The 25,777-nt window shown below is 41.0% G+C and overlaps 1 protein-coding gene across 2 annotated transcripts in view; it reads left to right on the top strand.

Moving 5' to 3' along the window:
- RXFP1 (relaxin family peptide receptor 1) overlaps nt 1-25,777 on the top strand; it is a 261,940-nt gene that overhangs the window by 100,190 nt on the left and 135,973 nt on the right. The gene's annotated exons all lie outside the window — the stretch shown is intronic.

Raw genomic sequence — 25,777 nt, 5'->3', positions numbered from 1 at the left:
ATCTCTTCAACAATAACCACAGACAAGATGTAGCTTTGTTTAAAATGTGTTGTATTATTAATTAGCATTCTAATTGTAAAACGTATGCATATATTATAAAACAGTAAACAGTGTATTTATGCAAACTCAACAGATTTCGTTTCATACAATACATTGCAGTCAATTGCCTGTTTTATAAATATACAAGTCATCGTGTCTGTGTTTTGACTATTGTCTAAAGAAAGATGTGTGTGTGTGGTGAGGAGGGACCTGTGGGCGTGAGAAAGACACACAATCAAGCACACATTTTAACCTTCCAAATATTCTCACATTTATCTCAAAACTTCTTCCATTTATCCATTTTTCATTTAATTTCACTTATCTCAGTCAAAGTCCAACAGCCATTATTCACTATCCACATTCCCTTCACATGGAAGCTTCTAGATGGCATCTATTTAACAAGCATGGTAGCTTCTAGATCAATTTCCTCTACTGTCTGAACTCAGCTTGCTCTAAACACATGGTATTTAACATTTCTGCCATATTAACTATTTCATTCTCTCCAGCAATAAACCACATTATTTCCGAGTTTCAGAGTTACAAACTACCATTTAAACCAACAGTCTAACAAAACTTTATATTGAACAATCTGACCACTTCCTGAACAATCCAATCATTTTCTATGTATCTAAGTCAGCGGTTCCCAAACTGTGCACCGCGGCTCCCTGGGGTGCCACGGCGCTGTCACAGGGGTGCCGCGATCCCTAGCAAGAAAAAGAAGAGGGGGAAAAAAACCAAAAAAAACCCAAACTTACAAATCATCCAGCACCGGATCCTTCTCCTCACTGACTGCCGGGCGTGACGTCATCACGTCCGTCAGCCTCAGTGAGCAGCAGCAGCAGCAGAGAGGACGTCAGGAAAGAAGGTAAGTAAAGGAGAGTGAAGGGGTTTGAGAAAGTCCCGAGCTCTATGGGACGAAATGCGTCAGGTTTTTACTGTGGTTCTGACACATTGGTGTCTTACAAGTCTAAGGAGTGAGATATCTTCATTCTAACATTTATTTGATTATTGTGTGGCGGAACCGACATTTACCTTTCATCAAACTTTTGGACTTGCGGGACGTTTCCACTCAGGATACCTGTGTATTGAACGGAGTCAGTTGTTTATAGCACCTACGGGACGATTGGCCGCACAGTCGGAAGCTAGTGATCGCGACTCCTAAGGAGGGCCCTATAAGGGTAAGAACTTTTCGGATAACATCCTCCTGTCTTTATGTATGCAAGTAGGACCTGTCACGGAGGCAGACTAGTACTTTCGGGTTTGTGAATCTTATCCTGAGGAAGCCAATTTTGTTATTGCCCCATCTCCGTTACATATGGATCGTATTGTCGTGCACTAAGAGACATGCGGGTGGATACATATCTCCCCTAGAGAGTTTATTAACATCGTGGAGGACTGTTTATCTCAGGTTTTTCGCATGTATGTGATTTTTTTATTTTTTATTTCGTATTTTTATTTTTTACCCCAACTGGAAGCCATTTGGATTTTCACATTATTTTTAGACGAATAGGCATTGTTGGTGTTCTTATTTGTTAATTGCCCGGTTATTTTCTTTACCTGTTGATGCCTTCCGTTTAGTACTTTGTGTTGATGCATTATGAGGCACCTTTGATTTGTGTGTTTACTTCCATTTGAATTGTAAGCAATTTTTCCGTTTTTGATACAATAAATTTTGCTACATTTTTACCTGGTTTAATAACATCCGTGTCACGGGCACTAGGAGTCTTTGCCCAGGATATCACCAGATGATGGACTTACCAGAGTAATATAGCTGGTATTATGGTTTCTCTGGTAGCAGGGTGACAACGGAACAGGAGAAACAGCAGATGGTGAGAGAATGCTCGAGGAAAGTCTATGACTAGCAGCAACTGGTAGTGAGTAGATGAATGTACACGAGGATCCAGATGGACAAGGAAACGTGAGGAGAGTCAGTGGTCTGCGTATAGCAAGTTGTACCACTAATATAGTGAGGAGGAATGTCCAGGAGTAGCGAGGAGGTAGTGAGAGTCATCGGTCTGCGTATAGCAAGTTGTACCGCTGTCTATCGTGAAGGAATGGAATCCAGGTTGTTAACGCAGAAGGTAGGTAACGGGGAAGTCAGTGGTCTGCGTGTAGCAAGTTGTACCACTGCTATGTGAGAGGATACTTGAAACTGGTGTCACAGGGAACAGGAGTCAGTGGTCTGCGTCAGCAAGTTGTACCACTGCTATATATATGTGAGGAGGGGCACGAGGCGATGAATGTAAAGCAGAGTATACACGGGGCACACAGAACTTGATCCCACGATGATATCCACAATACAACAATAACTGACCAGCGCTGCTTGAAGTATACAAAGTCTCAATAGCAATCCAGGCAATAGAAAACAAAGTCAATGGTAACAATAGCTTCAGTGGATAGGAGGCTCCGGAGAAGAACACAACTCAGTCCAAATGGATATTGTGAAGATACCGGGTTTATCTGGCCCAGTGCTACCCAGTACCTTCTAGGATTCGTATGGTCACTCAGGCAAAATGCAGTTATAAACATACAACAGTATATTTATTGTCATACAAATCACACTACAATATTATGTACACACAGTAAATAAATGCCAGGCTGATTTACCACATCATCTGTCCCTTACCCCAATAACTTAAGGAGATATAGTCACCTGCTGTCCAGACTTCATGACCCATGGATCCCTCTCAGCTGCATATATAGACTTGAGTTAGAAAACGACAATTCAAAACTCCATCTTGCACCTTCCTGAATGAAATCCAAGCATGAGCCCCCTCCCCCCTGGAGTTGTTCCTTATATATCACAGGTCTAATTTCCACAGTCTTTCCCCTCCCTGGACAAACCCCTGCATCTATTCTACTTCCCCATTGGCCAGTGCAGGACTAGGGGGTTTGGACAGGGCAGTGGAGATGAGATGTCCTTTCACAGAAGCCCCCTGCTGGGATGCAGACAGAACGTCTGGACTAGTCCTAAGGAGAACAATTGATGCTTAATTGGCTTCCCCTACTTCCAAGGATAAGGTAGCAGTGAGCCCCTCCCAAAATTAACCCCTTACACTACTTTGTGATGTCACAGGGTCCCCAGCTGTTCCATGCTTCCTGTAGAGGAAGGAGGGGGGAGAATGAATGCAGCTCAAGCCCTCTCACCTGTATCCTAGACACCACCTGATCTTTACCCATAACCCTCCTGGCTTCAGTTTAAGGACAATGAATAACATTACTTCAAGTCATCAATATATAATACAAAATATACATATTTAAATTGAATTACAATGTCCCCTTAACCACATGTAATTGGACAATGCAGTTGTAGTCTGATGAGCTGGGGAAACAAAAGAAGGGCTATACAAAGTATTTGCTATAATTCACATATCACACTCGTTTTGTCACATTCCTCCCCTACTTTTTTAGCCCTTGTTTCCCAGTGGCTCCCTAGCCCCAAGTAATCATTTCTTCCAAGTCCAAAGTTTCTGGCCTGCTGTGGTTTCTCCTGGGTCTGATGGCAAGGTAGACAGCAGTACACAGTTCCTCAATCTCCCACCAGGGTCCCATGGCTGCAGGCATATCTTCCCACTCAGCTGGAGTGGGGGTTTATGCTGCCCTGTGTCATAAGATGAGACAACAATAAAACTGGGCCACTCCTGTGCACACATCCATGGTAGGAGAGTTGTAGTCCAACATCCCTTGTGTGCCTTATCCACCCTTAATTGCCCAACTGCAAATAGTCCCTTGGCCTGTCCTCTGTTTCTGGAGACCATGCTCCCCTCCCCCACATATTCAAGTGAAAACTGCCAAGTGGCAGGCAAACTTTCTGGCTCCTTGTCTGTTTGTTTCTGGCAAAGATCCAATCCCCCCTTCCCCAAACACTCAAGGGACAACTGCCCAGTGGCAGGCAAGCGTGGGGGCTCCATTAATTCTTTGCTTATGGGGAATCCTCTGTCCCCCTCCCAAACCACATGTGGGTGCCCCTGTAAGTATGTTTGTGTGCATCTCCCCTCCCCTGCTACCACATCCAACTGTTGCACTACTTCCCTCGCCTCTGGCGCATCGGGGTAGTGTGAATCCTCATTGGACACAGACTTGTCCTCCTGGCCGCAAAGCAAAGTGGATGGTCCAGTGCAGGCCTCTGGTATTGGGTCCTGGATTCCCAGATTTGGAGCTGGAGTGCGATGCATCAAAGCTGGTGGGGCTGGTGAATCTTGCTGTACTGGTGCCCTCTCAGACACCCACTCAGTCAACATCTCCTCATCTGCCAATTCTGCATAGGGGAAGGCATAAGTGTAATTTTCCCAGGGCCCCATGGTAGTGGCCTCTGACATGACAATTCCTTTATCCTCTCCCATTAATTCTGTCCTACAGTCTGTAAACATGATTTCTGCTGAGATCATATGTTGCGCAAGTTTATGATTCTCTTCTGTCACAATTGGGTAAAGCTGTACATCACTTGCCCCGGAGAGCACACATGCGGTATCCTGCGTTACTTCATTAAACAAATTCTTTTCAGGCACAACAGGGATGGATAACTGGTCTTTTCTGTAATTCTGTTCTAACTCAGACACAGTCTCAGGTTCCAATAACACTGGCAAATTATCAGAAGATGCTACTACATGGTACTTACTTGGTAGCTCTTTTCCATCCAAGTCACCAAATGGGAGAATTTCTCCTAATCCTTTCTGAGTAGTCAGAGGTACAACATCCTCACCAAGCAGTTCTTCTCCAGTCTCCCCCAAGATAGTAGCTTGGGCAACTGTATTTAATCCACTGGGATGGACCTCCCCCTGATTAACAGACTGAGCAGCCATCTTTTTAGAGTGTGATAAAAGATATTCCAATTGGCATTTTTCAGTATTCACTCGATAACACTGATCCTGCCACATTTCAGTGTCCGTAAATCCTTGCCGCCATACCTCATCCTCTGCTTCTTCAAAACTCTGTTGCAGACATTGCATTTGTTCCCAGAGAGGTATGTGGGGACCTAAAGTGAGCATCCATTTTCTATAAACACTAAAAGCATTGATGGGATTCTCCTGATCTTTTAACAAACGTTTCAGGATATCCATGTGCGTGCAGTACAGGTAAGGTACACCCCGGATCTGGCATTCCACTATCAGCTCCTCCATACTCATTGTCTCTAGTGGATCTGTAGAATCTGCTAATGGGACAGATTCTATTAATACATTTGCAGGGGATTCATCAGGCATGTCCCTGTGCTGTAATAGTCCCTTTACGTCTTGTTTGTATTGCTGATTATTGTTGTATCTGGATTCTCCCTTGGCCAGATTCTGCATAATACAAATAACTTCATGTGTAAAATCATCCCATGCTGGTTCATCCCGAAAATTACAGGCACTTGCCTCCTCTTTCAACATTAGGAACACATCCAACAGGTTCTCCAATTTCTCCTGTAGACTGGCTCCTTCCCACATAATAATCTTTGGGCACTCCTCATCCCAATAATCCAAAATGTGCTGCATTGTGGTGGGGTGGTGCAACACATCCATATCCCCATCCTGCAGACACTGCCACAGTCCTTCATCCCAGTACGCCTTTCTCCTGGGTGTACTGGACTGCTTCATCCCTTCCTTTGGGAACTTTTGCAACACTGGGCTGTGACCTGCTCTCTTGTTCCTAGAGCTCACACCCATTTTACTTCCAGGGATCACCTCACTGTGATTTCCTCTCTTTGAGACACGGTTCCATCTTCCGCTCTCCTCTGGCGGGGTGCGCTTCCCCTTATCAAATCGGCACTTAGACGGCATCTTCCCTCGCCTAAAGCCCACAACGCTTTTCGTGACACTTTCTACCTTAAAGCCTTTAGGAGTAAGTTCAGGATAATGTGGTTACTGGTTTCTAGTGCTAACTGCTTTGCAGAGCCCTGGAATGTATCACGATACAGTTCCCCTGCAGCTCTACCCAGATAGGACCTGGGACTGAGTGACCCCACTGCTTGCCACCAAAATGTGAAGATACCGGGTTTATCTGGCCCAGTGCTACCCAGTACCTTCTAGGATTCGTATGGTCACTCAGGCAAAATGCAGTTATAAACATACAACAGTATATTTATTGTCATACAAATCACACTACAATATTATGTACACACAGTAAATAAATGCCAGGCTGATTTACCACATCATCTGTCCCTTACCCCAATAACTTAAGGAGATATAGTCACCTGCTGTCCAGACTTCATGACCCATGGATCCCTCTCAGCTGCATATATAGACTTGAGTTAGAAAACGACAATTCAAAACTCCATCTTGCACCTTCCTGAATGAAATCCAAGCATGAGCCCCCTCCCCCCTGGAGTTGTTCCTTATATATCACAGGTCTAATTTCCACAGTCTTTCCCCTCCCTGGACAAACCCCTGCATCTATTCTACTTCCCCATTGGCCAGTGCAGGACTAGGGGGTTTGGACAGGGCAGTGGAGATGAGATGTCCTTTCACAGAAGCCCCCTGCTGGGATGCAGACAGAACGTCTGGACTAGTCCTAAGGAGAACAATTGATGCTTAATTGGCTTCCCCTACTTCCAAGGATAAGGTAGCAGTGAGCCCCTCCCAAAATTAACCCCTTACACTACTTTGTGATGTCACAGGGTCCCCAGCTGTTCCATGCTTCCTGTAGAGGAAGGAGGGGGGAGAATGAATGCAGCTCAAGCCCTCTCACCTGTATCCTAGACACCACCTGATCTTTACCCATAACCCTCCTGGCTTCAGTTTAAGGACAATGAATAACATTACTTCAAGTCATCAATATATAATACAAAATATACATATTTAAATTGAATTACAATGTCCCCTTAACCACATGTAATTGGACAATGCAGTTGTAGTCTGATGAGCTGGGGAAACAAAAGAAGGGCTATACAAAGTATTTGCTATAATTCACATATCACACTCGTTTTGTCACAGATATGCAATACAAAAGCAAAGTCAATGGAAAGTATGCATACCGCGGTTCAGGAGAGCAGGCTGTCAGAGCGACATGCAGGGATACCTGAAGACTGAAGGCTGGCAGGAGGAGAGACCACTGGAGGGTGGAAGCGGTAATCAGGTTGGTGCAGCGCACGGCAGGTAATCCAGAATCAAAGAAGCAATACTCAGGAAGCAGTAGTAAGTGAAACTGGAAACATGATGAACACGGGAGAGTTGAGGCGGTCTGGTATCCAGTAGGAGTGGTAACGGAGGCAGCGGAGAGCTGACACGATAAACACAGGAGAGTTGAGACAATCAGGAACTCTGAAGTAATAACGGAGGCAGCGGATAGGAATCAGCTGAGTGCAGGCACGATGAACACAGGAGAGTGAAGTGAGCAGGAACTCTGTAGTAGTAACGGAAGCAGCGGATAGGAATCAGCTGAGTGCAGGCACGATGAACACAGGAGAGTTGCAGTGAGCAGGAACTCTGTAGTAGTAACGGAGGCAGCGGATAGGAATCAGCTGAGTGCAGGCACGATGAACACAGGAGAGTTGAAGTGGTCTGGCAACCACAATAGCAGTAAACAGGAATCAGCAGAAGCTGAATACACGAGGAACACAGGTACACCTTCAGAGGCTCATGGGGAATGAGACTCCAAGATCAGGCAACCAGGTAATGATCACAGGTGGTTTAAATAGGGAGGGTTGCCTGATCATCCAATCAATTAAAAGCAACAGGTATTGAAGGCTTGATAAGGGCTGCACATGCGCAGACCCTCAGGATGGCGGATGGCCACGGTTCCTGAACACACGGGAAATGGCACTCACAGTCCGGTGAGTGACAGTACCCCCCCTTTTAAAGGTGGGCACAGAACACCTGGAACCGGGTTTGTCCGCAAACTTGGAATAAAACTTCTTAAGAAGAGCTGGAGTGTTGAGATCTTCTGCTTTGATCCATGACCGCTCTACAGGACCAAAGCCCTTCCAATGAACGAGGAAACGAAGAACTCCTCGCAAAATTTTTGCATCCAATATGTGAGTAATCTCAAAGTCCTCCTCTTGATGAATTTGAACTGGCCTAGGTGCTGAAGGAGGGACCGAGAAACGGTTGATGATAAGAGGTTTGATCAAAGACACATGGAAGGCATTGGAAATACGAAGGTTCTTAGGTAGTAGAAGTTTGAAACAAACTGGATTTATCACTTGAATGATCCTATACGGACCAATAAAACGAGGAGCGAACTTCATAGATGGGACCTTCAAACGAATATTTTTGGTTGATAACCAAACACGATCTCCGATTTTCAATGGTGGAATAGCCCGTCTCTTTTTATCTGCAAAAGACTTATATCTGGCAGATGTTTTCTTTAAACAGGTTTTGACCTGAGACCAAATATTTTTGAAGGTCTGACAAACAGTCTCTACAGCAGGAACCTGGGTGGGAGGGAGGGCAGTAAATTCCGGAAAAGACGGATGGTGACCGTAAACCACAAGAATGGAGTTTTAGAAGATGACTCATGATACATGTTGTTATGAGCGAATTCAGCCCATGGAAGCAAATCTACCCAGTTGTCTTGGTTGGCTGAAGAGAACATCCTTATAAATGTCTCAAGATCTTGATTGACCCTTTCGGTTTGTCCGTTTGATTGAGGATGGTAGGAGGATGAGGGTGATAATCGGATACCCAAGGTCTTACAGAGGGCCCGCCAGAATCTGGAAACGAATTGTACTCCTCTATCTGAAACAATCTCGGAAGGACATCCATGAATACGGAAGATTTCTTTGATGAAATAATCAGCCAGAGTAGATGAAGAAGGTAAACCGGTCAAAGGAACGAAATGTGCCATCTTCAAAAATCTGTCCACCGCTACCCAAATAGTATTGCAGTTTTTACTAGGAGGAAGATCAGTAACAAAGTCCATACTAATATGGGTCCACGGCTTGGAAGGAATGGGTAGTGGTTGAAGCAAACCCGCTGGAGTTCTGCGGGGAGTCTTAAACTGGGAACACAAATCACACGCAGCCACAAAATCTTTGACATCTTTCCTCATAGAAGGCCACCAGTAACTTCTAGAAAGAATTTCAAAGGTCTTGCGTTCACCAGAGTGTCCAGAAAAACGAGAAGAGTGAAACCACGAAAGGATTTTCTTCCTAAGAGCAGGAGGCACGAGGGTTCTCCCAAATGGTAGCACCTTAGTGGAAGAAGCAGCCAGAGAAACACATTTGGGGTCTAATATAGAGTGGTTGGGACCATCTTCAACGTCTGAGGACGTCACAAAAGCTCGAGATTGGGCGTCTGCTTTTTTATTTTTTGCAGCTGGTTTGAAGGTTATGATTAGTTCAAAACGAGAAAAGAAAAGAGACCATCTTGCTTGACGAGGATTCAAACATTGAGCAGACTGTAAATATGACACATTTTTATGATCAGTAAAAATTGTCACAGGATGACAAGCTCCCTCCAACAAATATCTCCATTCCTCTAATGCTACTTTTATAGCCAGCAACTCCTTGTCCCCGATGGTATAATTCTTCTCCGAAGGCAGAAGACCCCGAGAGTAAAAGGCACAAGGATGGAATTTTTGTTGCTCCGATCTTTGGGAGAGAATGGCTCCTAAACCAACATTAGAGGCATCTACCTCTAGGAAGAAGGGAAGCGTCACATCAGGCTGTCGAAGAACAGGAGCAGAGGAGAAGGACTCTTTGAGAAACTGGAAAGCTTGAAGAGCCTCAGAGGACCATTGTTTAGTATTGGCCCCTTTACGAGTTAGGGCCACAATAGGAGATGCAATCGAGGAATAATCTTGAATGAAGCGTCTATAGTAATTGGCAAAACCTAAAAAACGCTGAATTGCACGAAGAATAGTTGGCTGAGGCCAATGTAACACAGCATTCACCTTTTCTGGATCCATCTGAAGACCAACTCCGGAGACAATATATCCCAGAAATGGAATCTGGGGCAACTCGAATGAACATATTTCTAACTTGCAGAATAATGAATTTTTCCAGAGTCTGGAAAGGACCTCTGCCACATGTTGATGATGAGAAGGCAGGTCCTGCGAAAAGATCAATATGTCGTCCAGATAGACGACGACACAAACATATAACAAGTCCCGGAAGATCTCATTAATGAAGCCCTGGAAAACAGCGGGGGCATTACATAACCCGAAGGGCATTACTAAATATTCATAATGCCCGTCTCTGGTGTTGAAAGCTGTCTTCCATTCGTCACCGGACCTGATTCGAATTAAATTGTAGGCACCACGAAGATCCAACTTGGTAAAGATCCGGGCTCCCTTGATACGATCAAATAACTCAGTAATTAATGGAATGGGATACCGATTTTTGATAGTTATGGCGTTAAGTCCACGGAAATCTATGCAGGGGCGTAATGACCCATCCTTCTTTTTTACGAAGAAAAACCCTGCTCCAGCTGGAGAGGTAGAAGGTCGAATAAATCCTCGCTGGAGATTCTCTTGGATGTATTCAGATGTAGCTTGAGTTTCAGGTAACGAAAGTGGATACACACGTCCCCTGAGAGGAGTCTTGCCAGGTTGAAGATCAATCGGACAGTCCCACGAACGATGAGGAGGAAGACGTTCAGACTGAGTTTTATCAAATACATCGGCAAAAGAAGCATACTGAGGAGGAAGTCCCGGTGAACAAGGTGAAATGGAGGATTGCTGTATTTTGAGAGGAACGACTTGAGAGAGGCAACGATGATGACATTCAGGCCCCCAAGACGTAACTTGAGGAGTGTGCCAGTCAATCTGGGGAGAGTGACGTTGAAGCCATGGAAGACCTAATACAATCGGGCTGGTAGTAACAGGAAGAATTAAAAATGAAATTTCTTCCTGGTGTAATACACCAATTTGAAGGGTTACTGGAGACGTACTCTGGGTGATGAGACCATTAATAATGCGTGATCCATCGATAGCAGTCACAGTAATAGGTATTTTCAAAGTAATCCCTGGTAGGGACCATTGATTCACGAGGGATTTAGAAATAAAGTTTCCTTCAGCTCCAGAGTCAATAAGTGCTTGGGACTTAAAGGATTTGGTAGCAAAGGAAACTGTAACATCAAAAGCACAAACTTTTAATTTCGCAGAACATGGAGAGGACTCCAGGGACCCTAACTTCACCTCTCCAGAACTGGTTAGGGCCTGGCATTTCCCGATTTTTTTTAAGGCATGAATTGAGCATATGAGTAGAATCAGCACAATAGATACAAAGTCTATTTTTTACTCTTCGGTCCCTCTCCCTTGAAGTTAATTTGGAGCGACCTATCTCCATGGGTATCGGCGGAGATGAAACTGGGCGAACTTGAGGGCTTGAGCGAAGAGGTGCTTTAAATGAAGTTGTTTTTTCAGACTCTCTTTCACGAAATCTCATGTCTACACGGTGGCAAAGAGAAATCAAATCTTCTAGAGAAGTAGGTAATTCTTGAGTAGTCAGTGCATCTTTAATTTTATCAGAAAGCCCCTGCCAGAAGGCGGCAATTAACGCTTCAGTGTTCCCCTGAAGTTCAGAGGCTAATATCCGAAATTGAATGATGTACTGGCCTACAGTACGAGAACCCTGACGTAGACGGAGGATGCTGGATGCAGCGGAAATAACACGACCAGGTTCATCAAATACACTTCGAAACGTGGAAATAAATTTGGCACTATCCTGTAATAATGGATCATTTCTTTCCCACAGAGGGGAAGCCCATGCAAGAGCTTGTCCGGAAAACAAGGAAATGAGATAGGCCACTCTGGAACGATGAGTAGAGAAATTGTGAGGTTGAAGCTCAAAATGAACTGAGCATTGATTTAGAAAACCCCTGCATGTTTTGGGGTCTCCATCATATTTTGACGGAGTAGGCAGGTGAAGCGTGGAAGCAGTAGACACCTGGGATGGCACTGGGGAAACGGAGGAAGGCACAGGAGCATCAACAGTAGCTGTGACATCCTGCACAGACGCTCCCTGGGAGGCCAACGCCCGGTAACACCGCAGCAAATGTCGCTGGCGAACATCCTGTTGTTCAATACGGGTAACCAGATGCTGCAGCATCTCTTTAGCTGTAGGTTCCGCACCTGGGTCTGTCATGGCCTGATCTTACTGTCACGGGCACTAGGAGTCTTTGCCCAGGATATCACCAGATGATGGACTTACCAGAGTAATATAGCTGGTATTATGGTTTCTCTGGTAGCAGGGTGACAACGGAACAGGAGAAACAGCAGATGGTGAGAGAATGCTCGAGGAAAGTTTATGACTAGCAGCAACTGGTAGTGAGTAGATGAATGTACACGAGGATCCAGATGGACAAGGAAACGTGAGGAGAGTCAGTGGTCTGCGTATAGCAAGTTGTACCACTGCTATAGTGAGGAGGAATGTCCAGGAGTAGCGAGGAGGTAGTGAGAGTCAGCGGTCTGCGTGTAGCAAGTTGTACCGCTGTCTATAGTGAAGGAATGGAATCCAGGTGAAGGTAGGTAACGGGGAAGTCAGTGGTCTGCGTGTAGCAAGTTGTACCACTGCTATGTGAGAGGATACTTGAAACTGGTGTCACAGGGAACAGGAGTCAGTGGTCTGCGTCAGCAAGTTGTACCACTGCTATATATATATGTGAGGAGGGGCACGAAGAGATGAATGTAAAGCAGAGTATACACGGGGCACACAGAACTTGATCCCACGATGATATCCACAATACAACAATAACTGACCAGCGCTGCTTGAAGTATACAAAGTCTCAATAGCAATCCAGGCAATAGAAAACAAAGTCAATGGTAACAATAGCTTCAGTGGATAGGAGGCTCCGGAGAAGAACACAACTCAGTCCAGATGGATATGCAATACAAAAGCAAAGTCAATGGAAAGTATGCATACCGCGGTTCAGGAGAGCAGGCTGTCAGAGCGACATGCAGGGATACCTGAAGGCTGAAGGCCGGCAGGAGGAGAGACCACTGGAGGGTGGAAGCGGTAATCAGGTTGGTGCAGCGCACGGCAGGTAATCCAGAATCAAAGAAGCAATACTCAGGAAGCAGTAGTAAGTGAAACTGGAAACATGATGAACACGGGAGAGTTGAGGCGGTCTGGTATCCAGTAGTAGTGGTAACGGAGGCAGCGGAGAGCTGACGCGATAAACACAGGAGTTGAGACAATCAGGAACTCTGAAGTAGTAACGGAGGCAGCGGATAGGAATCAGCTGAGTGCAGGCACGATGAACACAGGAGAGTGAAGTGAGCAGGAACTCTGTAGTAGTAACGGAAGCAGCGGATAGGAATCAGCTGAGTGCAGGCACGATGAACACAGGAGAGTTGAAGTGAGCAGGAACTCTGTAGTAGTAACGGAGGCAGCGGATAGGAATCAGCTGAGTGCAGGCACGATGAACACAGGAGAGTTGAAGTGGTCTGGCAACCATAATAGCAGTAAACAGGAATCAGCAGAAGCTGAATACACGAGGAACACAGGAACACCTTCAGAGGCTCATGGGGAATGAGACTCCAAGATCAGGCAACCAGGTAATGATCACAGGTGGTTTAAATAGGGAGGGTTGCCTGATGATCCAATCAATTAAAAGCAACAGGTATTGAAGGCTTGATAAGGGCTGCACATGCGCAGACCCTCAGGATGGCGGACGGCCACGGTTCCTGAACACATGGGAAATGGCACTCACAGTCCGGTGAGTGACAATCCGCCTATTGGAGGGTATGTAAGTTATATGAACATCACAGAACCTTCCCAGCGCCTGGCATTTTCCATTAGCAGCAGAGAGGACGTCAGGAAAGAAGGTAAGTAAAGGACAGTGAAGGGGGGCAGAGAGAGACACACTGAAGGGGGGCAGAGAGAGACACGCTGAAGGAGGGGGGCAGAGAGAGACACGCTGAAGGAGGGGGACACAGAGTGTGAGATGGCAAAGAAGGGGACACAGAGTAATATGGTGAAGGGGCGCAGTGATATGATGAAGTGGCACAATGTGATGGTGAAGTGGCCTAAATACATCTTACGTCATTTTGACCCAACTACTTAAAAAACGGGACTACCCGGTAATTATTTTGGCTTACGGGTGCCTTGGAAAGATTATGGTGACCCTAAGGGTGCCTCGAACTGAGAAAGTTTGGGAACCACTGATCTAAGTGATAATCTCAGCCACACTTTTCAACAGCAGCATAGCAGTCTTTCCAATACCATCTACAAGTTTTCTTCAATTTCGAATGAAATACTTTTCTAACACAACCATTCTATCTAACATGCATATCTTCCATGTACTTACTATACCTTTACACTAAACTGCATTAAACAAACTATAACCATACACTTCCTTTACACAGAATTTGCAATTTCCATTGCACAAATGCTACCATGACCAAAACTTCACTAATTCCATTTTATCTGAACTCAGACAATTCCATTCAAATAACCTAACAAAACTGCACTTTAGACCAACACAGAACCACACCGAACTATGTATATATCCAGATTCAATTATCATCCATTCAAAGACACATTACACTTCATTCACATTATCTCCATTTACAAACCATCGCAAAACAATATATTTCCAGATTCACTCACCTTCCATTTAATTACATTTTACCTACTAGCCAGGTTCTAATATGAATTGCCTTCCCAAGCCCTCACATATACAGACCGCAATTCTATTAAACATAGTTTCCAGCAGCAGTCTCTACATGTCCTATCCAGGTCAAAGCAAGAAAACATGAGAGGTTTCTGTTTCTGCTAGTAAAGAAGTACACTTACAAATGGGCGGAGTTCACCTTTCCACAGGAAGTGCTCACAGTATGTAACCTGCCTCAAAAGCCAAGAATTGCTTTTCTCAGGTTTTCACAAGGTCCATAGTAACAGGTGGGGGATGGGATTTTATGTGCAAAATCACTGTCCTCATTCAAATATGGTTAAATCTGCTCTTATATTATGAAATGAAATATAAAATAATACATTATTTATATACTGTTCATCACTGACAAAACATGTTTAAATTATGCTTCACACTCAAATATGTCATTTATCTTATATTCCTAGGAGTATGATGTAATAAAATAACCTTATTGTAACAGATGAATAATGCAACAACGTCTTTCTTTTTTCTTGATTAATTTGAAAATCCATCCTGCTAACTTTTTCACTAGGTTTATAGAGAAGATGTGAACCACATCATCTCTCAATAAGTCTATCAGCTAATTCATTAAGCCTCAGATTGTAGATGGAATCATCCAAACTATAAAAAGTCTAATAGTAATGATCCGTCCGCTAGGGAGACCTTTGGTAAGATGTCTGAGGTGACCCTTTACTAGCACATTACCTCCTACTCTTTGTTTCCAGTTTAAATTCATATACATTTAAACAACAAGATTATAGCTAAGTAGTTAACGCTTAATGTTTGACGAGCAAAGGTGAATGGTAAAATAAAGTAGTCATTTAATTTAAAATAAGAAAATGGAGGGAAATAACACATCATCCAACAAAGCCTATGGTGTCACTGGAGCCACTTGATCAAGGGCAGTTGCTGGGGTTTGGTGAAAATGAGGAATTGCCATATCAGGGGAGAAGAATGTAGAAATTGGGGAGAGAAGGTGTTGAAGATTGGTGGAAATTTTTTGAAAATCAAGTGGAATCAACTGTTGAAAAATGAATAAGTTGTGCTGAAGAACAAACAAACAAAATCAACCCAAAAGTATTTATCATGCTATTTTATTCCTTGAACAATTTCAGAATAGTGACCTGTATCACAAAGTTATGTTAAGAGGCTTAACAATCAGTAGTTGCTAATAGTGAACTACGAATTTGAATAAGACTTAGATTATAGAAAAGGGAAGTAATGAAATCCTGCACCAATAAATATTTGGTCTGATAAATTGGAAGCCAATCTTAATAATATATAACATCTCATTTTTAAAGTCCTCCTGTCATGCGCCGCATATACCAGTGTACTTACTAAGGTCAGGTGCACTGTTGTCAGTCTTCCCCTCAGCGCTGCAGAGCAGGTCCTTCCCAAGACCCACAAACGTCCTCTGATGGTGGCGGCTGCTTGCTATTTACAAACTCCCTCCTCTCTCTCAGTGGCTGCTGCCTTACCGTACCATAATTTTCCCTAGACCTTTTACCTTATATCTACCTTATGTCTACTCTTTATTTATACTTACCTGCCATTTTCGTCTGGTACCTGAAAAGAGGGCTGCAATCTTGTGGTGCTCGCAGCAAGAACCATACCTTCTTGCAGGGTTCCCTGGCGAAAAACTTACACGATGTTAGACTCTAGTCCTCCGCTGAAGGTAGCGTCAAAGCAGACTGACTGCCAATTCCTGTGTGACTCTTACATCTGCTACTGGATTACAGGCTACTGTCAATGAGAGATAATTGTCGAATACTTTTGAAATATCAATCATATTTATCCGAAACCACAACTGGCATACTGTTGTCACTATTACCAATAATGATGTCAAAATACATCATTAAATATGTAGAACAAGTATAGGGGGTAAATGTATTCACTGCCAATTTTTTCAACTCTACGCTATTCAGCGAGTTTGCAGTGAAAATCTAAAGCGGCAATGGCTTTAAAGGCATTGTTTACCCTTTAAAGCCATTGCCGCTTTAAATTTTCATTGCAAACCCACCTAATAGCGATGAATTGAAAAAGTCGTCAGTTAATACATTTACCCACTTTTACTTATCATGCAATTTATCATTCACTTTCCAAAATCATACAATTTATTGAGCTCCTGTTCTCGACCTGTCCTGAAAGAGATCCTTGAACTGAGCCGTAGGTTGTCATGGGTAATAGGACAAAACAATATGAAAAAACTATATCCAGCCCCTTAACTGAAATGGCTGTGTAGGATGGTACCTCCTTGTAAATATACAGTTAACTTATGTTGCGCTTCTTGTTTTCAAAAAGACAATGTTTGTGTAAGTGTGAATCACATGTTACAGTTAAAATCTTGCAAGTATTAAAGGGCTCCATACTATCATTTATCCTAAAAGCTAAAATGCTCCAGCCATCAATTGGTCAGCCACCAATCGTGTCAAATTGACAGCATACGGCAGAATGCATTGCGCTGCAATTTAATAATTTTCTGGCTTTTCTGATTTTCAATAAAAACCATGGGACTACAGTTTATCCCCCTTTAAATATCAAAATCGGATAATATATGCTTTACATATTTTCATATAATATGTTATTTGTTTAAATGATGCAAATATTACAAACAGGTGCCATAAATTTTAGTTTTACGTTGTGCATTGTCTAATAACTGAAAACATGTCAAAATAACAATACACCAAACTCTACTGTTACAAACAATGATAACACAAGTAACAAATGATTGTCCTTTTCAAGTGTAAATTCAGTGATTAGACAAAACCCTTTCTATGAGGAATCTGTCATTTTGCTGAAAGATGGATGATTTACTGTCTGCATATTAAGACATGTACAGACATTAGTAGCTTTCAAGTGCTAGGGCAAATGCTCCAACACTGACGTCAATCCTGAACATTCTGATGCCTCTCTTATCATTCCTTACCAGCTTTTCTCAGATTTTTGTTTAAAAATATGTGACTGGGTCAAAAAAAAAGTGGAAGAGAATAAAACAGTTGCATTGAAAAAAGGATTTATCCTATCTTGTCTAGGAAGACAATTGAATTCTAAACAAAACTGATTACCAAGAATCTTTTTAAAAATGTTCATCTAATTTTTCTTGAGGAAATATGGAGTTTGAACAGGAAATATCACCAATGTATATTATGATTTTATGCCACATTGTTAGGCAGTTAATAGGGTGGAGTGAATTTGTGACTTTGTGTCTTATAGAAGCGGTTTTGGAAAAGATCCTTCGTATAATAATAGATTTTCTCCTCATAGAGGTGTGTGGCAGTTGTATTGCGACAGATTGAAAAGACTGTACAAAGAATGGAGAATTTATCTATTAACAAGTACTTCTGTGAATGACCTGTGTGTAGAATTACAAATCTCAAGGATATTATTCCGCATTTTGAAAAGCAGTTCTTAATATCATAATGGCTGAGGTTAAATTCAATTTCTACTGCTACTACTTAAAAAGTGGTTGTTTATAGAAATAAGTCAGTGTATGAAAAGGTACTTAGTCATTTGGCTGTATACACATATGTAAAAAATAATATACTACACCATATTTTTAGTAATCCATATTGATCTGATTTCACAAATACATTTTTTTACTTTAGTGGACAATTTTGAACTGTTTTATTAACATTTTAATAGAGTACATTTTAAAATGTACACATAAATAAAATAAACGCAATACAATTTATGGGAAAAATAAGCTAGCTATATACTGTATATTATTATTTTTTTCAATCTATATAAATTAATTATATAAGGGAAATTAAATATAGGGCAGTGAGAAAATGAATTACGTGGGAGGTGGAATTTTTTTGACTTGGTCCTGTTCTCCTGCACAGCCAGGACGTTTTCCCGACTGAGCAGAGAAATTCATAGAATGAGAGGAACAATTACTAACTTAACAGTCATTGATCTAAAAATAAACTTATACTGAGAATGGTATGCAAAGACATGGCAGCGGGATTCATATGTGTTCTGCTTATTTCTCAACTCTGCCAAAGTTTTGAAGATGAAAGCACTGAAATATGAACAAGCATGCTGATGTGTACTATAAGGCACAGAGTACATATTGTTAAGTTTCTCAGAACAAATCTAAAACAGTTCTCATTTGTCTTAGCTTTGTCATATTCTTGAAATTATCTAAATGTGCAAATAACTTAATCTTGCCAAAAAAGTAGCAAACATCAGTACACCATTTAATTAATGCTATCTTGAACATCTGACTGTGCATATGGTTGTTGAAAACTCTATAAAAGGTAGCAAAGTGTATCAATATGTCTTCTTTTAATTATCCCGGGGATTTGTACATTCCCCCCTCCCTCCACCGCTCTTTGCAGTCCCTCTCGGCTGTAGGAGCTGGGGTAATAAGATTGTAACCCCAGGAATGCCAACACAATAATAGACAGTGTTCACTAAGACCCCTGCCCATTATCAAACAAGTACAGATAAGATAACACAATAATGCATACACATAATGTTTAACTTTAAATGAATAAACAATACCCCAAAACTTTGTTCAACAGTTTATTTAAATATATATATTTTTTAAAACAAAAACATAATTTATTAGGCTTGAGACCATACAGGTGACATTGAGACAGGTTTCATTACAGTCAACAGTACAATAGGTGAAAACTTATATTCATGAGTTTTCATTCTTCCGGTCTCTAAACATGTTAGTTCTGAGGGCCTGTACTGCATACTTTTATTGTTAATTATAGTTCTAAGTTTACTCTATGCTTAAATGTGTGTTATGATAATTGAAAGGAGAAGGGAGAGTATAAAAAAGGTAAAGGATAGTATTGAAGGTGGGAAGAGGTAGGGATGCCCTGAAGATTAGAAAGAGGAGGATGAGAAATACATCCACAGCTAAACAAGGTGATTATGGTGTGCGCAAAAGTAATGCAACGTTGTTACATGGTTCAAATTTAAAACTTAGAAGACTGTTTGACTTATAAAAAGGGTAATCTGATTACAAAAAATGAGCTCCAGAGTTTCCACACTCTACTTAAGGGCAGAATTTATTGAAGATATATTTTATATACAGTATATGCCATGTCTGGTCAATTACAGAAGTGATGCTTGGAGTCTGTGACATTTACCCATTTGTTGCCATTTGACAGCTGGCAACATTTAAAATATGGGGTTTATCAGTTTGGTGGTTACTTCCACATGTGGGCAGTGGAAGAAAGATATGTTTTGGTTTGCCAGGATCTTCAACTTGAGTGCCATCTTTAATGAGCCTTCCCAAATATTTTAATCTTGGGGCATTGCCACCAGATATCATAAAGCGTACCCCTCCAAAGTTCAATTAGTAGGTTTAGCTTTGCGATAATGAAATATTGACACAGAGAAGGAATGATTATGGACAGAGGTAATGATTACATAGATAAATTGTTTACCTTACTTGCATTACAGGTTGTCAAACAGGTATGTGCATCCAGAACCACTGCAGAAGAAATTCAGGCAAAGCACCCAAAACTGTACAAGATATTTCAGTAGGAGGATACCAGGGCACTTGCTTCTAGGTCCACTGGCAAGATGTAAAATAACTTCCATTTAGCGCACTTTTTATGCTGTTAATAAGAACTCATAAGAAAGCACTATAGATGGCAGTATTACACTACTGGAATGTACAATATGTGATCATTACACCTGGCAGATGGCAGCATCACTATTTAGTAAAAGTTATGAAAACAGATTCTTAGATACCAAATCCTCAAGGTCTTGATTTATTCTCCTAAATTATATAAAGCATTACCAGACAAGAATATCCCAGTCAAATACTAAGGGGCAGATTCAATTGTAAAAAAATCGCCGCATAATGTCCCAGAACGACCGCGAGACACTACACAGTGATTTTTTTTTTAGTGAAATATCCGCTCACTTTTGCTCATGCCCCATAAAGACGTGAGCAAAAGTGAGCGTTACTTTTTACTGTATAAATGGCACAAAATGCACAGCCGCGATGTTGGAACATTGTGGGTAATTGAATCTGCCCAATAGTGTTGCTATGTCCTATCCTGGTATGTAAGGTTTCAACATGTTTTCTTAAACATTTCTCTGGACCTTTCTGAGAATGTTTATGGAGAACAAAATTGAATGTATAATATAAATGCGTATATGTAGATATGTTAAAAACCTATTAAAACCTTTAATTATAATAAGGCCTGCGTGTGTAGTAACATTTTCCTAATGATAGAATATTCCTATGGTGACAAGGAAAATAAAACCGTTCCAAAAATAAGTGTATTTAAACTAATTTGTAAGAACAAAGAATTCTACATCTACATGTGATTAAATTTACAATTATTCAGAGACCATTAGTTTTAACACAACTCTTTTCCACATCATGAATAATTTAAAATAAGACAAAATAGTTATTACTTTATCAAGTAGATGACAATAGAGCCACATTTAACAAATACAAGATTATCATATATGCAAAACGCTATAAGGTATAGCTTAATAGATAAGAGCAAGAACATAAACCAATTAAAAAGATTTGAATATCTGAAATTCTTTGCTTATGAGACCATCTGTTTCTCAGAAGCATATATATCATTTGAGTTCTTAAAGAGAAAGAATGAGTGTAAAATATATGGATATATAGATAAGATTCTGTGGCTTGGTGAACAACTTCCAGACTGGAGGCAGGGCATGGAAGATTATACATCAATGAGTAAAATTCATCAAATTCATCAGTTATTTCTTTGGGATCAAAGCCAAACATGCAGGAGAATCTTTAATCACGTTTATACCCAATCCTATGAATTTCGTAGCTTTTTGGACAGCAAGATGCCTTGTCTCCCTAGAAACAATAAAAGTAGATTATTTCTTACATTATTTCAGCGGCAATTCCGGCTGACGATCCCTAACCCTAACCCGATCCCTAACTCTAACAGTTACACTTACCTTACATGACAGCCGGCATTGCCGCTTTGAAAACTTCTCATGTAGCGGTCGCCATTTTCAATTACATCAAAACGCAGTGCCGTTATTACTTGTGATCGAGATCTTTCAGAAGACAGGCGGATAGTCATTGTCGGTGTTATCTGCACCGTTAAAATCATTACCATTGTTTCAGACAGCCTATGATTTCATCGGCAGAACATGGGAGAAAAGAGGCGTATGCACGTAGTCAATGTACAGTAAGGACATGCCAAGGTTGAGCACACATACATCCAATCTAATTCAAGCTCTGGGCATCTTTGAGGTACATGATTTTCAGCCATTTCATTCGCACCAGCTACAGGGCAGGTGTAAGTGCCAATTCATAGTGATATGCATGCCTCAACATGTGTTTGAATTAGGAGCAACTGTAAAAAGTAATTCTATATACAGTAGGCATTGAGAACATCTCAATAAATGTATTTCGTGGAAAAAAATTAAGAAACATGATATTATTAACAGGTGACAATAAATTAATACTTTTTTTTCTGTGCATTCTACTGGCAGTTAATATTGCCCATATGTATTGTTCGTATGCTGTAGTGTGTTGTGTCTGTCTCAGCAAGTACAGCGAGTGCCGCTCCTACACCTGTATTCAGCAGGAAATGTTTCTTCAGATCCGCTTGTAGTTGAATAAGGACATGCGTATGCCCATCTTTTACATTCGTTTGGAGTGGCTTAAAGAATCAGTCCCTATGACTTTTAAGAAAATTAGTGCAAATTTATTCCAATATTAATACAATGTTAAGATAGGAATAAGCCTCAAGATAAATAAAATGGATTGTATGCAATAAATAACATGTAATTGCTTGCCTAGTTTATGTCATTTTAGATTCCAGGCAGCTGACAGAGGTATTGATACTAACCAGAAAGAACATATTATTCTATTGAGATTCTGAACATGTTCCAGAAGCCAATCTTTGTCCTTATATAATTGTTTAAGTGAGGTAAATTACATATAACATACTTTAAAGGCAATCTAATAACTAACACTAGTTATCCCTAAGCAAAAGATTCAGAGAAAGTCTATGAAACTGTCCCTGCATACCACTAATAAAATGTACACACTTGGATTTATTTTAAGGATATACAGAATGTTATCATACAAGTTTTGCCTCCAAAGTTGGCACCACAAATGCAAATTTGGTAAGCCAAGTTTTTTTATCCATTGTAGTGTATTTTGCCACATCAATCTCTGGTCTAGACAGATAGTATTTGTTCCAAGGCTAAAAAATCAGGTTGGATGATGATCTCTTAGTGAGCTTGGTCATTAGGCTACCCAGAAGTGGTGGGGACACATGCTGGATTTGCACAGTGTGACCACTCATGTGTCTGACCAAATTGCTCATAGATCTAGACATATGCCAGAGCAACAAGATTGTACCACGTGTCTACCCTTAAATGCAGTCATCGTTAAACATAATAACATGATGGACGGATTTGGCACAGTTGAGTAGATTAAGGGGCATATTTAATTAGCCACGATGTTCCGCCGAACGTCGCAGCTGCGCACATTTACAGGTCTCCTCGTACATCTATGGAGGGGGTGAAGAGAAATCCACAATGTTACATCACCGCGGAGTGCCGTCGTGACCGTACCGCAGGCACTCCACGGCTAATTGACTATACCCCTTAAAGTAGGACATTTATTAATTTCAAATTCCTCAAAATGTAGGTACCTTTCACTTTTGGTGGAAGTGGGGTGTGTACGGTGGTCTGCCACTTCTCCTACTGCCTTCATTGTAAAACTATCAGATTCCTACAACTACATAAAATCAATAAAATAGTGGTGAGGTGTAAATCTATATAATGGAGCGGAGTAAGAATATGATGTGAACTAAATTTAGCAGGATATTAATGCTACTTGCTGTGCTATATATTGGTCAAAAGTAAAGAATCAGGTGGGTGTTTATAAAGTGAATCTGTGTTGTGGGTGGCCATAATTTGCAGAACAGTGTGAAAATAGTTATTGATGTCTAAATCCAACCCTAGGAACCATTGTCAAAAAATCAGCCATTTTGAAGCAGATACCATTGTGGGAAATTAAATCAAATGTTAATTGTTTGATGTTTAACTTTTAAATATGATAGACAGAAGAAACAGGGTAACTACACTAAGCACAAAGCAATACATCTGTTCCCTGAAGTCCCAAACTATACAAAAGCTAAGTCCCTTAGTGATAGCATCATTGTTAAGTCCTCCAGCTCTACTCCTAGAGAGCTCAGTTAAACCGTTTTCTTATCTATCACCACAGTTATTGACACTGCCACCTCCTCCAGTGCAGACTTTAGCATGTTGTCCAAAAGGCTGCCCAGTTTTTACACACAGTGTTGCTTTTCAAAACCATTTGCCTGCAATGGTGTCTCTAACACTGCAAATGAATACATATGCTCTTTTGGTAGAGTACTAAGTCATTTGTTCCAGGGTAACAATGATGGTAGTATAACAGTGATGGTAGTATAACAGTGATGGTAGTATAACAGTGATGGTAGTATAACAATGATGGTAGTATAACAGTGATGGTGGTTGTGGAATATGGAAGAGATTTTGCTGATTTGACTGTGTCATATGGAAAACCTTTCTTCAGTTAGGCAGACATGTTTATTAACTCACATATTGTTCCCAGGATAGAGTAAACTTTAACGTATGTGAGCATATACTGTATGTAACAGCGCCATGTAGTGTCTAACATCCATTTGCAATTAACTCATTTAAAATTAAATTTCCCTTCATTATAACATTTATCTTAATGAATTATACTATAGCAAAGAATGAATCAGTGATCGATGAACTGGATCGGTTAGCTGTCACTGTATCACTTGGGTCTGTGAATGACCTAGCCATAGTAGCAATATTTTGTGCCAAGAAAAGTTTTAATAGTTTCAATAGTTCCATTAGACGTCACCTTATGAGCGTGATCTTCCTGCGCAGAAAGAATAGAGTGCTGCTTTGTTACTCCTCTGAAGTGGATAGAAGGGGCCTCCAATGCAGACTAGTTATTTTCTGTTAGTTTGGACTTTATAGGATATGAATGAAGTGTGAAGTCCTTTATCCATGTTTTCCTGCTCTCTATAACATATATGCCTCCTCTTTATAGGCAAAATCTATAAAGAGGAGGCAATTTTTGGTGTGATGTGTTTGTTGTACTCATACCTTGCCTTTTGAGCACATTGTTTTGACCCAGGTTTGACCACTTTGACACTAAATTTTCATCTAGAGCTTGAATAAATGTCCTTATTTGTTGACCCATCAGAAGTTGTGCTGGCCTGTAGCCCATAGCTGTAAATGGTGTTCAGAAGAGCAAGATGCAGATCATTGTTTTCCAGGATCACCTTAGCTGTCAGTTCAATATATTCTGTGTAACTGTTTGCCTATTGGTAGTGACGACTACTAGTATCATGGTACAAATAATATGCATTATGAAAACAATTTAAACTTAGATACTGTGAACTGCGGTCCATTGTCCATTGAAAACTCCTCTGAAATACCAAAGCTAAATGTATTTTTCAACTTTATTACAGCACTGTTGCAGGCGGTGTCACACAAAAGAAGAATTTTGAAAGATCTCACATTGATTTTGGTCTGACAATTGATGCCCATGGTGTATAATACTATTATGTGCACTTAGGTGTGACTAATATGCAAAGTATTATTTTTTTTCAGCATCTTTTTTTCAGCTGACATAGTCTTCTGTCTGACACTGCCCCATTTAATGTATTAATACAGTGGGATTCAAGCACGTTTCAGGTCAGTGGAAAACATCTAAAAATATCCACACATTTAGTCAGAGAGAGGCTGTTCATACAATCTATCTAACAGCCACACCAGGCGTTGTGTATGAGATATTAACAATGTGTGGTGGCCAAATTCATTTTACATTAAATCATTTTATTATATTTTTAGGTTAAATGTTAAAATAGTATATGTGGATGCAAGGTCCACTTTAACAATGTAGTTGACAGCCTTGAATTACATAGACTATCGCTATCTCTGCTTTATTAGATAAATAAAAAATGCTTTTCTTTTTTAATATTAAAACAAATGTTTTTGTAGATTTTTTTACTTATTTTATTTGCATTTTTTAATTAGATTTTTAATTTGACAGTGAAACAGGGATCCCAAGTCAGGCTTCCAGGTCCACTACACATTTACATGCAATGTCAGATCACACATGCGCAGAGGCTTCCGGCAGAGCAGTAAGAAATGTTGTTCATAAATTGTGGTGAAGTCAGATTGTCTAAGGTTAGGTACACACTGGAGAATTTTCGGAA

Source organism: Mixophyes fleayi, chromosome 1 (genome assembly GCF_038048845.1).
Source record: "Mixophyes fleayi isolate aMixFle1 chromosome 1, aMixFle1.hap1, whole genome shotgun sequence".
NCBI classification, from domain to species: domain Eukaryota; kingdom Metazoa; phylum Chordata; class Amphibia; order Anura; family Limnodynastidae; genus Mixophyes; species Mixophyes fleayi.
The sequence above is the reverse complement of the archived record's forward strand: the minus strand, read 5'-3'. Positions and strand labels throughout refer to the sequence as shown.